Source organism: Carcharhinus amblyrhynchos, chromosome 3, assembly GCF_965287045.1.
Source record: "Carcharhinus amblyrhynchos chromosome 3, sCarAmb.v2.hapA, whole genome shotgun sequence".
NCBI classification, from domain to species: Eukaryota; Metazoa; Chordata; class Chondrichthyes; order Carcharhiniformes; family Carcharhinidae; genus Carcharhinus; species Carcharhinus amblyrhynchos.
Window position 1 is genome coordinate 76,762,360 of NC_137326.1, and position 12,417 is coordinate 76,774,776.

Genomic DNA, 12,417 nt, shown 5'->3' on the forward strand with positions numbered 1-12,417 from the left:
AAAAGTGTAAAACCCTGACTGGCTTTTTCCCTTTTACTAGATTAGGGGCATCAGGATCAAAATGAACCCGAGCACCAACACAGCTAACATGTTTTCGAATGGCTCAATGCTCTACTCAATGCATTTGACCATGGAATTTACAGCAAAGTAGACTATTCCCTCCAATACTCTTTGCTTTCCTACTTTTTCTATTGACAAAAACTCATTCACATTACAAGTCAATGTAGAGTTTGAGACTTAAGTTACTTCAATGGGTGTTTTAAGAAATTGATTAAAGGACAGTAAACAGTTGACGTTAATCAAGTGGAAGTAGTGGTACCACTACTCCCACTTGATTAGGGAATGCTGGATGGAATACCTGAATGATCAGTGTTGACACACCAAATGGTCACATTCACAGGTATCAAATGCGGGGGAGGAGGGTAATGGTCAATGAATTTAACATGGAGAAGTATAAACAGTTGGGGGGGGGGGTTGCAGAGGGAGGGGGTCAATATGCAAACTTCATAGGAATACTTCATGTTATTTAAAAATAATTCAAAAACGACTTCAAATTAAATATGACATCAGAACAAAGTACAGAATTTTAGGACAGATGCCAGAAAGTTCTTCTTCATACAGTGTGATCAACACAAGGAATTGTCATCCAGGTACAGTAATGAAGGCAATCATCAATCAAGTTGCTATGGATGTATCAATACTCTGTATTAATCCCATTTGAATTAATCTTGGTTCCACCCATCAGCGATCAAAGATATGAGACAGACAGTAATAGTGCAACTTAATATTATAAAAACAAATCTGTATGTATAGCATGTTCATTTATATTTCAGACATGGATTTCAATACAGTCCATATGAGTAAGAAGAAACACTTCTCTCTACCTATTGGCTGGGTTCAATAGAAGTTTGGAGTAACCTCTACCCAGAATTGACAAGTATCAAACCATAGCACAAACTGTTACCAAATCAGCATCTCACAATGATCGTGGATTAGTGGAAATGGAGATATCACATGTGAAGCATCAGAGCAATGCCAGGATAGAAGAACCACAGTTGAAGGTTAGAGGAGAGTGATTTTTATGTTTTATAAAATTTGTGCCATATCTAATGTGAAAACTTGATGGGACAGTGTCGAAAGAGCTTAAAAAAAGAAAGATTTGCATTTATCTTAGGCTTTGCAAGACCACTGGACACCCCCCCAAGTTTTGCAGCCAACGAAGCATTTTAGAAGTGGCGTCACCACTGTAATGTTAGAAATACAGTATTTCCTCAAAACAATAACATGATAATGGCCAAATTATCTTTTCTTGTAATATTGACTGGGGTATAAATATTGACCAGGATACTGGCAATAACTTCTCTGTTCTACTTCAGAATACTGCCATATGACCTTCTACATCCAGACAGTGCCTCAGTTTAACATCGCATTCAAAAAACTGCCAATGGTGCAGCACTCTTTCAGTATTGCACTGGCGTGTCTACCTTGGTCTTTGTCCTCAAATGGACTTGAGTCCAGGACCTTCTGACTCAGAGGTGAGAGTGCTATCAATCTGAGTTACTGCTACATCCTACATTAACATTTGCTGCAACTTATCCAGGCATGATTATTGAAGAGTTATACCTGACTTGAGGCAATAGCTTTGGTTTGTAACTAACTAACTGACATAGAAATGCTTAATGGGGCAATGCCATCCCCAATGACATCGACGACAAGTGTAGAGCTTGCTCAGGATCCAATATTATGTGATCTGTACATGCTTGTTGTTACACTCTGTTTTAAAATGTAGAATTTCCAGTAATTGTAGAATTTTCCTAAAAAATGCCGAAGTGTCAGGTTCTGACTGAAAGCCAGCACGTTTCTTCCTAGGAACATAGCCAGATTTCACGCCCAATCTTCAAACATTTCATCATTTTTTGCACTGTCATTCTGGTAGAGCAGGGCCTGATTCAGCGGCAACACCAGCTCCACAAAAATTGGGACACCATTTTTAAAGTCAAAGATCCCCAAATCAAGGTAAAGGGCAGCCCCCAATAGACAGCGGGATCTTTGGCAGACAAGGGGAACACCCCCAATCCGTGAACACAGAGGGGTAACCTCCCCACAGCACTCAATATTCAGGTCACCCACTCCTATACCACACAGGCAATACACCCCTCCACTCTCAAACATCACTGACATTGGGACATCAATGCCCATTCCCCTACATTGTTGCCTCCCTCTACTTAATGGGAACACCCCCAATGGGGTTACCTAGTGGTCTCCCTGCCCCTGGTTCTGCCACAGGCCCCTGGGATGGTCCTGGCAGGATGCCAGAGGGCAGTACCCTGCCATATCCCTCACCACCTGGGCTATACTCACCTCCATGCCCTCCCCCCAATGTGGTCATCATGCTTGACTCCCCTTTCTCCCCAAAAGCAACGGCAATATACCGTTTAAGAATATTTAAATATATTCAAATTAATGGTAATCAGGTTCACACTCTTGCTTAATAGATCTGATTATGTTGCCAGTTGGGTTGGGGAAGATCTCAAACAGACCTCACTACTGCAAATCCTGCTTCCAAAGTGATTACAAAGTTCAGAAAGGGAAATCCAGAAATGTTTATCACAGGTTGTCGCAATTTCTCAGCTGCCACAAGGTCAATATATTTTCAAATATTGCAAAATCAGAAAGCATGGAACTGCAACATGCCAGTAAGTATTTACTAACCAGCATTAACTTCATGATTCACTCCTTCTCGTTCACTGAGTCTAACTAGGGTTTACTTTCAAAGTCTGTACTTTTGCCTGTGGAAAGGAATTAAAGAATTATTTATTTTCTGTCTTTAGAGTTTTGCAATAACTATGTGATTGTGCAGTATGTATGTGTCATTAATCATTAGTTATTTATATTTTACAGGCAAGACTAACACTGAGCTGCTCCAAATTCTGTTGATAAGGGCAAAGGTGAAACCAAAGCATCCAGGAGAATTGTCAGTCTGTGCGGAGTTAGTTATGGGCTATGTAGCTACCAGGACACGTTGATAATCTATCAGTGAATAGAACATTGTAGGGAGGCACAAATGGATGGAGCCAATTCAATTTTATCTGAAGTTCTTGTCCAACTACAGCAAAGGGTTCCAACGTCGCACAAAAATCTAGCTACCTAATTAATATGGCACTAGTTAGATTAAGGGTGAAGTCACTTTTGCATCAAGTATTCTCAGGTCACAGAAGCATGGATTTGATGGAGACTTAGAAAATTGTGTTTAAGTAGATAATAACAATCAAAACCCCACAGACCTGCTGTGATTTGACTATGCAAATTTAATTAGCACTTAATGAAGTAACTCTGTGTTCAAAATAATTTCCAGAATAACATGGCCTGGTTTCGCAGATGATGGAGTGATTTTGGTTTCCTCATTCCTTGTTTGCTGCTGACAAAGAGTCATCTTGTCCTGTCTGGTGCACATTATCAAACTCTCCTGATCTCCCACGGGGCTCAGACCGTCCAGTTATAGGGATCTCATAAATGCAAATGCTGTCATTATAACACAGACCTAATTTTAAAATCTTACCACCTGACTACAGATGTTTCCTGCTCAAGCTCATAAAGTCCAGGCAGGAGTAAATGCTGAGGTGGCCATTTCATGTGGTATTAATGAGATCCTTTACTTCTTGCAGGTAAATCTCACAGGCACAAAGTCCTGTTTCAAAATAAGTACATCAAGGAATCATTAAGGAATCACAATTGAAAAGAAAAGAATAAGCAGGAAAAAAATGTAAATAAAACTGCAACTGGAGAGCTAACTGTCATGCCAAGAAGACATAAAAGAATATATATATCTACATCACTGTAGCAACTTATAAAATTATTTTTTAAAAATGTATAATGGACAAAGGCTTTACACTAACTGTAACTATGATTAGCAATGACTAACACAAAAGAAATTTCTAGCCTTCAGAAAACCACAGCATTCTCATTATTTCTAAAGAGCCCCTTGTAACTACAGAAATTAAACACCAATGCACAAAGGCCCCTGAGACAAATCCCTGATCAACAGAAACGATCTGTCTGCCAAGGCAATTGACCTTGAGATCTCTGGTAAACTTATTAATGGATGAGACATTAACCATCTCAAGAATTCAGACCAGGAATATACATCCTTTGATCAAACCAAGGGGAACAAGCAGGAGTTGTGGCACCTGACTGTCCCACCGCAAGCTGCTAGAACCTGTAATATTGCCTTGTGAAGCTAAAAGAGGTAATCTGCCATCTTCCGTCAACAAAACAGCAAGAGATCCAGAGCTCTGACCAGGTGTGAATTGTCTGGCCCTCATCTATAGTGTTTCCATTGAAAGATCTGAACTTCTGTTCATTCTGGAAGAATGAATTACCCTGCATCAGCTTTAGCTACCTAATCTCTCTGAAGGAATGTATTCCTTTTATCCCTCTTTTATCTTTTGAATGCAAAAGGAGGATGTGAGGTGGGGGTTTAAGATGTTGCAAACCCACTTCCCATGTTTTTGAGTGTGTGCAAAATGAACTAACCCTCCAATTTTATCCTATCTTGGGTTTGCTCTGCAGTTATTAAAAGGGGATTGATTTAAATTTGAAGGGTTAGGGAAAATACTCCACTTCTTATAAAGGGGGAAATCAAAAATCAAACACCTTTCTGTTTACAGATGGGTGGCGAGGAAAGAAATCGGGGCTGTTTTAAATTAAACCCTTTTCTGTCCACAATATAATGAATACAAGTTGTTACCCGTCATGCAACACAACCACTTTTATTAATCAGAAAGAGTGTTGCTCTAATTGACCTGATCTGATTGTTGTGAAGTTGTGATGTTAATCTTGGGATTCTAAGAAGTGTCATAAGCCAACTGTACAGCCGTACCTGCTTTACTGTTAGCTACCATGATATATATAGTGGCAGTCATCTAATCATCTATCGTTCATCTGTGTCCAGCAGTTTAAGGAAGCAGCTTATAGACATAGGCTACCCATTGTATTTCACACTTCTGGTGCCTCTTAAGAGCCAAAGGTAGAGGGTTTATGCCCTCTATCTTATGCCCTGTACCTAAAACTAGAGGGCATGAGTTTAAGGAGAGAGAGGAGGGATACAAAAGGGTCCAGAGGTGCAATTTTTTTCACGCAGAGGGTGGTATCTGGAATGAGCTGCCAGAGATAGTAGTAGAGGCATGTACAATTTTGTCTTTTAAAAAGCATTTAGACAATTACATGGGTAAGATTGGTACAGAGGGATTTGGGCCAAACACAACCAATTGGGACTAGCTTAATGGTAAAAACTGGGCGGCATGGACAAATTGGGCCAAAGGGCCCATTTCCATGCTGTAAACCTCTATGACTCAAAGAATTCTACTATAATTGGGTAGTTCAAGAAGTTCAACCAGAACCTTCAATGAACAGACCACAAAAGCCCTGAAGCAACAATTCAGAGGCTTGGATAGTTCTGGCATCATGATGTAATACTGACCAGAGACAGTATCCTGTAATATAGTGTGCTACAAAGTTTTGTTCTGCAATAATGGCTACACAGGGAGGCACAAATGGAGAAAGACATACCATAAAATGGAGGGAAATACACCTGACATAGAGGATAGGTGGGGTCTATCAGTTTACCGGTAGCCAGAGCTGTTTGGTAGCAGTCTGCTGAAGAGAACTTTAATAATCTCAGATCACCTGCACTGCAATCATGTCCAACCTCTGTCCCAATCCTTCCACAACCAACAGCATCTGCCCAACATTGATATTCACTTTGTCAAATATTGCAAGATCATCAACCACTACTGGAATATTCTCAGCGCACAGATTTCAAATAGGATTGGGTTTAACGATATGTGATCTATGCACTAATTTTCACCCCAATACACCTCTCTCTGCAGCCACTTCGTGGGATGTGGACTGCTACTGCTTATTTAAGGGCTCGTGAGATGCTCAGGCCAAGGCCTAGCAGCTAAATGCAACACCTTCACACCTTGAAACTTAAATCCAAGCTTGCATTCTGCCACCAGGGCAAACTCAGGGGTCGTAAGTATGTAATTATAATGAAAGATGGCATCATTTTCCATTTGCATTACACAGCATTCCTCTGCTAACAGACTGCAGATCAACATTCTTACTGATATGCAGGAAAGCAGGTCTAAGGAGATTAGCTAACCAAGTGAAAATCTATCCATCTCCCTGCCGCTATGCCATTTACTTTCAAGGTCTTTAAGTAGTTGTCAGAAGCTATTGATTAATTACTTACTTCAAGTTAAACATAATCCAACCTGTTTTCAATCCTTCACATCTTTGCTTTCTTTATCACCATCATTTGGACTCATTATCTAAAAGGCACTGTGATAAAGTGAGAAGTTGCTTAAATACTTTTCATGTAGTTGCCAGAATCCTAACTGATTTTCTGCCAGAAAATTGAGTCTGTTAACTGAAATGTATAAGATCGTGAGTAGATTTGGCAGGATAGATATTATGAGGACATTTCCACTTGGGGAACAGGGAACACAATTTAAGAAGTGGTCTACCTTTTAATACTGAGATGAGGACACTTTTTTCTCTCAAAGATTCATTAGTATGTGAAATTTCTTCCCCAGAAAGCAGTGGAGGCTGAATTTATTCAAGGCAAGAGTTAGAGTTCTGATAGAAAAGGATTATGGAGGGGCAGATGGCAAAGTGGAGTTGAGACCACAACCAGGTCAGCCATGATTTTATTGAATGGCAGAGTGAAGTAAGAAAAGGGTTTTGTGCCTTGAAGGAGGGAAAGGGCTAATGAATTTTGTACCCAGAATATATCACAGACATAACCTTTCATCATGGCTGATCTTCCCAGATTTATATAGCTCCTGGCGTTAGTGTAAATTACTTGTTCATGTCTTTCATTCTTTAACTCTCATAAAGACAAATGGTCAGATGTGAATATAGATGGTCAGATGTGAATGTAAAGACAAATGTCAGGTGTGAATGTTATTTTGCAGACAGAAGCCATAATCACACAAGTAACTTCAAGGACAGAGATGCTGAAGTAGTCGCAGGTGTTGTAATTGAAGAAGGAAGATCAATGATTTTGACCGGAATTGGAACTTTGTGTCATGTTTGTTACTAAGACTCATGATGTATAAATACCCGTTTGTATTCGTGTTCCATGAGAAGTCTGGCAGTCCATTCTTAGGAACCAGTTCTCCCAAAGCTCTGGAATAAACACCAGAGTTTTGAAATAAATACCATTGTATTTTGACTCACTAACAGTCTCTGAGGTAGTATTTTACCTACAACACAGAACAAGCTCTCAGAGCTGAATAGCCTATTCCTGTTCCTAACTTTAATGTTCCTATGTCACTCTTCATCTGACTTTTTTTTAAGAAGATATATGTGTATATTTTGCAATCACTGTTCAGTTCCATCACATAGTAGATGCAGCACAAATTTAGGGTTTCTGCTTGGCTGCATTTAAATTGAGATGTGCATATTATTAGATATATGGGATTCTTCAATGAGAACCTTGATTAGATTGATGTTTAGTTCAGGAAATATCAAAAGTCTCCTCCAAGATAGACATTAGTTTGTGGCCTTATTTTTTCTTAACCCAGTTCAATCAAATCAAGTCCAATTCAGAGTCTCAACAAGTGACACATTCCCGATCCAAGCTGACAAGACAGGACTCTCATCTCCTGTCCTGGGCTTGATCTACATGATCCAAGCTGATTGGAGTAGGAATTGCAATTCCTCCAAGGCTTGATCTCATTTGCATCTTAGCCAAAAGGCCAAGATGCCGCTTTTAAAAATTGCTTCAAATGAAGCTAAAACGTAACCTAATGACTTCAATCAAGCACAGCATATCGATACTACACTTGATCTTAGCCAAAAGCCAAGAAATTTGCGGCCTTGTTATGATTCTTGCAGGTGATCTGACTTGAATGCACTGAGTGCCAGGAAAAGACTGTAAGGTAAGTCTTGAGTTACAAACAAAGTCTTTATACTCTTACTAGCTGTCTTGTGTTTAAAGACTGCAGAGCTTCCTCAATGTCTTCTAAGGTAAGAGATCTTTATTGAACTGATTTCAAGATGGCAGCTTTAAAGTTTAGTTTTTATTTATTAGTCACAAGTAGGCTTACATTAACACCGCAATGAAATTACAGTGAAAATCCCCTAGTCATCACACTCCGGTGCTTGTTTGGGTACACTGAGGGAGAATTTAGCATAGCCAATGCACCTAACCAGCACGTCTTTCGGACTGTGGGAGGAAACCAGATCACCCGGAGGAAAGCCACACAGACACAGGGAGAACGTGCAGACTCCACATAGACAGTGACCCAAGCCAAGAATTGAACCCGGATCCAAGAGAACCCTTAGAGGCACAGACTGGAGAAATTATCACAAAGGCGTGTATGGGGTGTCAGGGAGGGGGGTAGTACCTTTGGTGGGGGAACATGTTGTGTCCTTTCAGGGTGGTTTGTCCATCCTTTGTCCCCACCTGGCACTCAGCTCTCACCTGTGGCTCCCCATAGCTGTTTGCATGTGACAGCAGCCACACCCTGGGCAACAGCCTCGACAAGCCGACTAAACCAGGTGAGCATCACTGTTGGGTCTCAACCCTCGGTGAGATAGGGAGGTGTCTATCCCAGCATGTGAAGACAGAGTCCAGCGGATTGAGCGGACGAGACCAATGGAAGGTCCAACGGTCAAGAAGACGGTCTCCAAGCATCGTGGAACACAAAGAGCAGGACAAGACAAAAAGACGTCCTGGTCATCTACTGCGCCTAGTCCCACCTCCAGCCGTCTTGACTCTTGCCTTGCCACTGGATCTAGATGGAAATTGGGAAGAGAGAGTGAGGCTGACGCTGCGCAACTCTCCCTCACTATAATCCAAATTAAGCGCTAGTCTCGACACCATCATCATCATCATCATCATCACCAGTGTCCTGTTCAACCCTTGAGGTCCTGTGGCAGTGTACGAGCAGCGAAGCAGCAGGTGTGGATACACTGTAGTCACAGACCTGCACTCAGGCGGCTCAGGCCTAATGGTCGTTTTCTGCTGACCGAAGCAGCAGTGGAACCCAGCGTCTACCTGGGTGACTGAGCAGTCCTCTTCAGGAACACACTGCTGACCTCCGTAGAACGAGAAAGGGGCTAGAAAAGGTGCCCTAAACATTGCCTGCTTCACTACACTCTGGCCAGTTTACCGCGGCTGGCGGATATCCCATCTTGTGGTCGAACACAAAGTAAAACACAAGGCGACACCGCTCACCATTGGCACTTGGAACTTGTGCACTCTTTTGGACAGCCCTACAGCAGACAGACCAGAGAGAAGAACAGCCTTAGTTGCCAGAAGCTTGCAAGATACAACAATGACATTGCAGCCCTGAGTGAAACTCGTCTTGCCAACATCGATCAGTTGACTGAAACTGGAGGTGGATACACTTTTTTCTGGAGTGGTTGCAGCAGCGATAAGCGTCGTGATGCTGGATTTGGATTCGCCATCAGGAGTCACCTTGTCCTTGATAGTCTACCCAAGGGTGTGAATGACTGGCTTATGACATTATAGCTTCCGTTACAAAACAGAAATCAAGCCACCCTGATCACTGCCTATGCCTCCACAATGAACAACCTGGACGAGATGAAAGACAAGTTCTAAGAACTAGACGCCTAACTATCAGCAGTGAGCAGTACCGACAAGCTGATCTTGCTTGGCGATTTCAATGCAAGAGTAGGGTGTGACTCTGCAATCTGGCTGGGAGGCATGGAGTGGGCAAGTATAACAGTAATGGCCTACGCTTACTGAAGACTGGTGCAGCACACAACCTCCTCATCACCAACACAACCTTTCATCTGCCTACCTGTAACAAGACCTCCTGGATGCACCCCTGCTCTAAGCATTGGCATCTTATCGACTTTGTCATTGTCAGGAGAAAAGACAGGCAGGATGTCAGAGTAACCAAGGCCATGTGTGGTGCTGATGGCTGGACAGATCACAGGCTCATTGTCTCCAAAATGAGGCTCCGCATCAGACCCAGGAGGTGACCACAAGGAAGCAAGGTTATGAAAAGAATCAATGCGGCCAAGCTAAAGAACCCCAGCATAGCTTCAGCACTGGCTGAAGACTTAGAAATCAAGCTTGCTGACCTACACCTCGCAGGCAGCGCTGAGGACGACTGGGACCGCTTCAGGGATGCTGTCTATACATCTGCACTGAAGACGCTCGGGCCCTCCACCCGCAAGCAGCGTGATTGGTTTGATGAGAATGATGAAGAGATACAGGCTCTACTTGTTGAAAAGCACTATCTTCATCGGGCCTGTCAGAACGACCCATCTTCAGCTGCCAAGAAAAATGCTTTTACCAGTGCTCGCAGGACAGTCCAGAACAAACTGCGTAAAATGCAGGATGCCTGGCTGAGCGCCAAGGCAGATGAAATACAGGGATACGCTGACAGAAATGACTTGAAACGGTTCTATGAAGCCCTCAACTCTCTCTATGGACCTCAATCTCTCGGGTGTTCCCCCCTCCTGAGTACAAATGGTGCAATTCTCATTACAGAGAAGGCTCAGATCCTGCAGAGATGGGCTGAACACGTCAAAGCCATCCTCAACCGATCGTCATCTATTAACGATGATTCCCCAGGTTGATATCAACAGCACCATGGATGACCCACTGGTAGTAGCCGAAGTCACGAAAGCTGTCAGCCAGCTATTCAGTGGCAAAGCCCCAGGGGCAGATGCCATACCTGCAGAGATCTACAAAGCTGCTGGTCCTGCACTTATCGAGAAGCTCACCGAGTTGTTCCAGTCCTTTTGGAAGCAAGGATCCATTCCTCAAGAACTTAAAGATGCTTCCATCGTTCACCTCTACAAGAGGAAGGGCAATCGGCAAGTATGCGACAACCACCGAGGAATCTCGCTGCTCTCCATCACAGGAAAAACCCTCACAAGTGTCCTGCTAAATCGTCTGGTTACTCATGTGGAGCTGGGCCTGCTTTCAGAGTCACCATGTGGCTTCCGCAAAGGTCGTGGGACTACTGACGTGATTTTTGCTGCATGCCAACTTCAGGAGAAGTGTTAGGAGCAGAATCGCGAGCTCTACACAACCTTTGCTGACCTCGCGAAAGCCTTCGACACTGTAAACCGACAAGGCCTGTGGAGGGTCATGTCAAAGTTCAGCTGCCCCCCCCAAATTCATTCAGATGGTACGTCAGTTCCATGATGGCATGATGGCCAGAGTACTGGATGCGGAGAATCCTCTGAGGCATTCCCAGTCACCAATGGCGTCAAACAGGACTGTGTGCTCACACCCACACTGTTCAGCATGATGCTTACTGCCATGCTGAATGATGCCTTCCAGGACAGTGTTGTTGGAATCAGCCTCAAGTACAGAGTGGATGGGAAGCTCTTCAACCTGAGGAGACTTCAAGCTATTACCAAAGTGAAAGACACTGTTCTGAGAGATTTCCTCTTTGCCGATGACTGCTTCCTGTATGCTGTATGCTGGCTCACAGCCAGAGATGCAAGTCAATATGGACAAATTTTCCACGGCTTGTGACAACTTTAGACTCACCGTCAACATTAAAAAGACCAAAGTCATGCACCAGCCCGCTCCTCATGCACCGTACACAGAACCCATAATCACAATCAAAGGGCAGAAATACAGGCAGTGGACCAGTTCACTTATCTTTTGACACAGAAGTTAACTACAGAATAGCAAAGGCAAGTTTTGCTTTCGGTACACTGTGCTCCACTGTATGGGAACATTGAGGAATCAGCCCAGCAACAAAACTGAAGGCCTACAGCGCTGTGGTACTCACTACCCTCCTGTATGCCTGGGAAACGTGGACTGTGTATCAAAGGCACGCAAGACAGCTCAATCATTTCCACATGACTTTTCGCAGAATATTACGCATCCGTTGGCAAGACAAAGTATCAGACACTGAAGCTCTCTCTAGAGCAAGTCTACCATCAGTCCACACACGGCTGGTGAGAGTGCAGACCCATTCAGCAGGTCATGTCATCCATTTGTCAGATGAGCGCATACCCAAGCTGCTCCTTTTTGGGGAACTCTGTACTGGAGGATGCTCGCATGGAGGGCAGAAGAAACGTTTCAAAGACGCACTCAAAGCCTCCCTGAAGTCGGTTGACATTGACATGACCACCTGGGAAACGCTGGCACAAAACTGCCCTATTTGGTGCTGCCTCATCCACAAAGGCTGTCAAGCTTACGAAGGAAGGTGTCTGCTGAAGTACAACTTAAGTGTGCGCTGCACAAGTCCAGAGCCACCAGCGCAACAACTACAGTGTCTACACAAGTCTGTCCAATATATGCCAGGACATTCTGTTCCTGAATTGGCCTGATCAGTCATCTTTGGACACACCACAACCAGCCTCAAAATGACTAATGGTGTCGAGGTCCTCATCGATGACGATGGACAA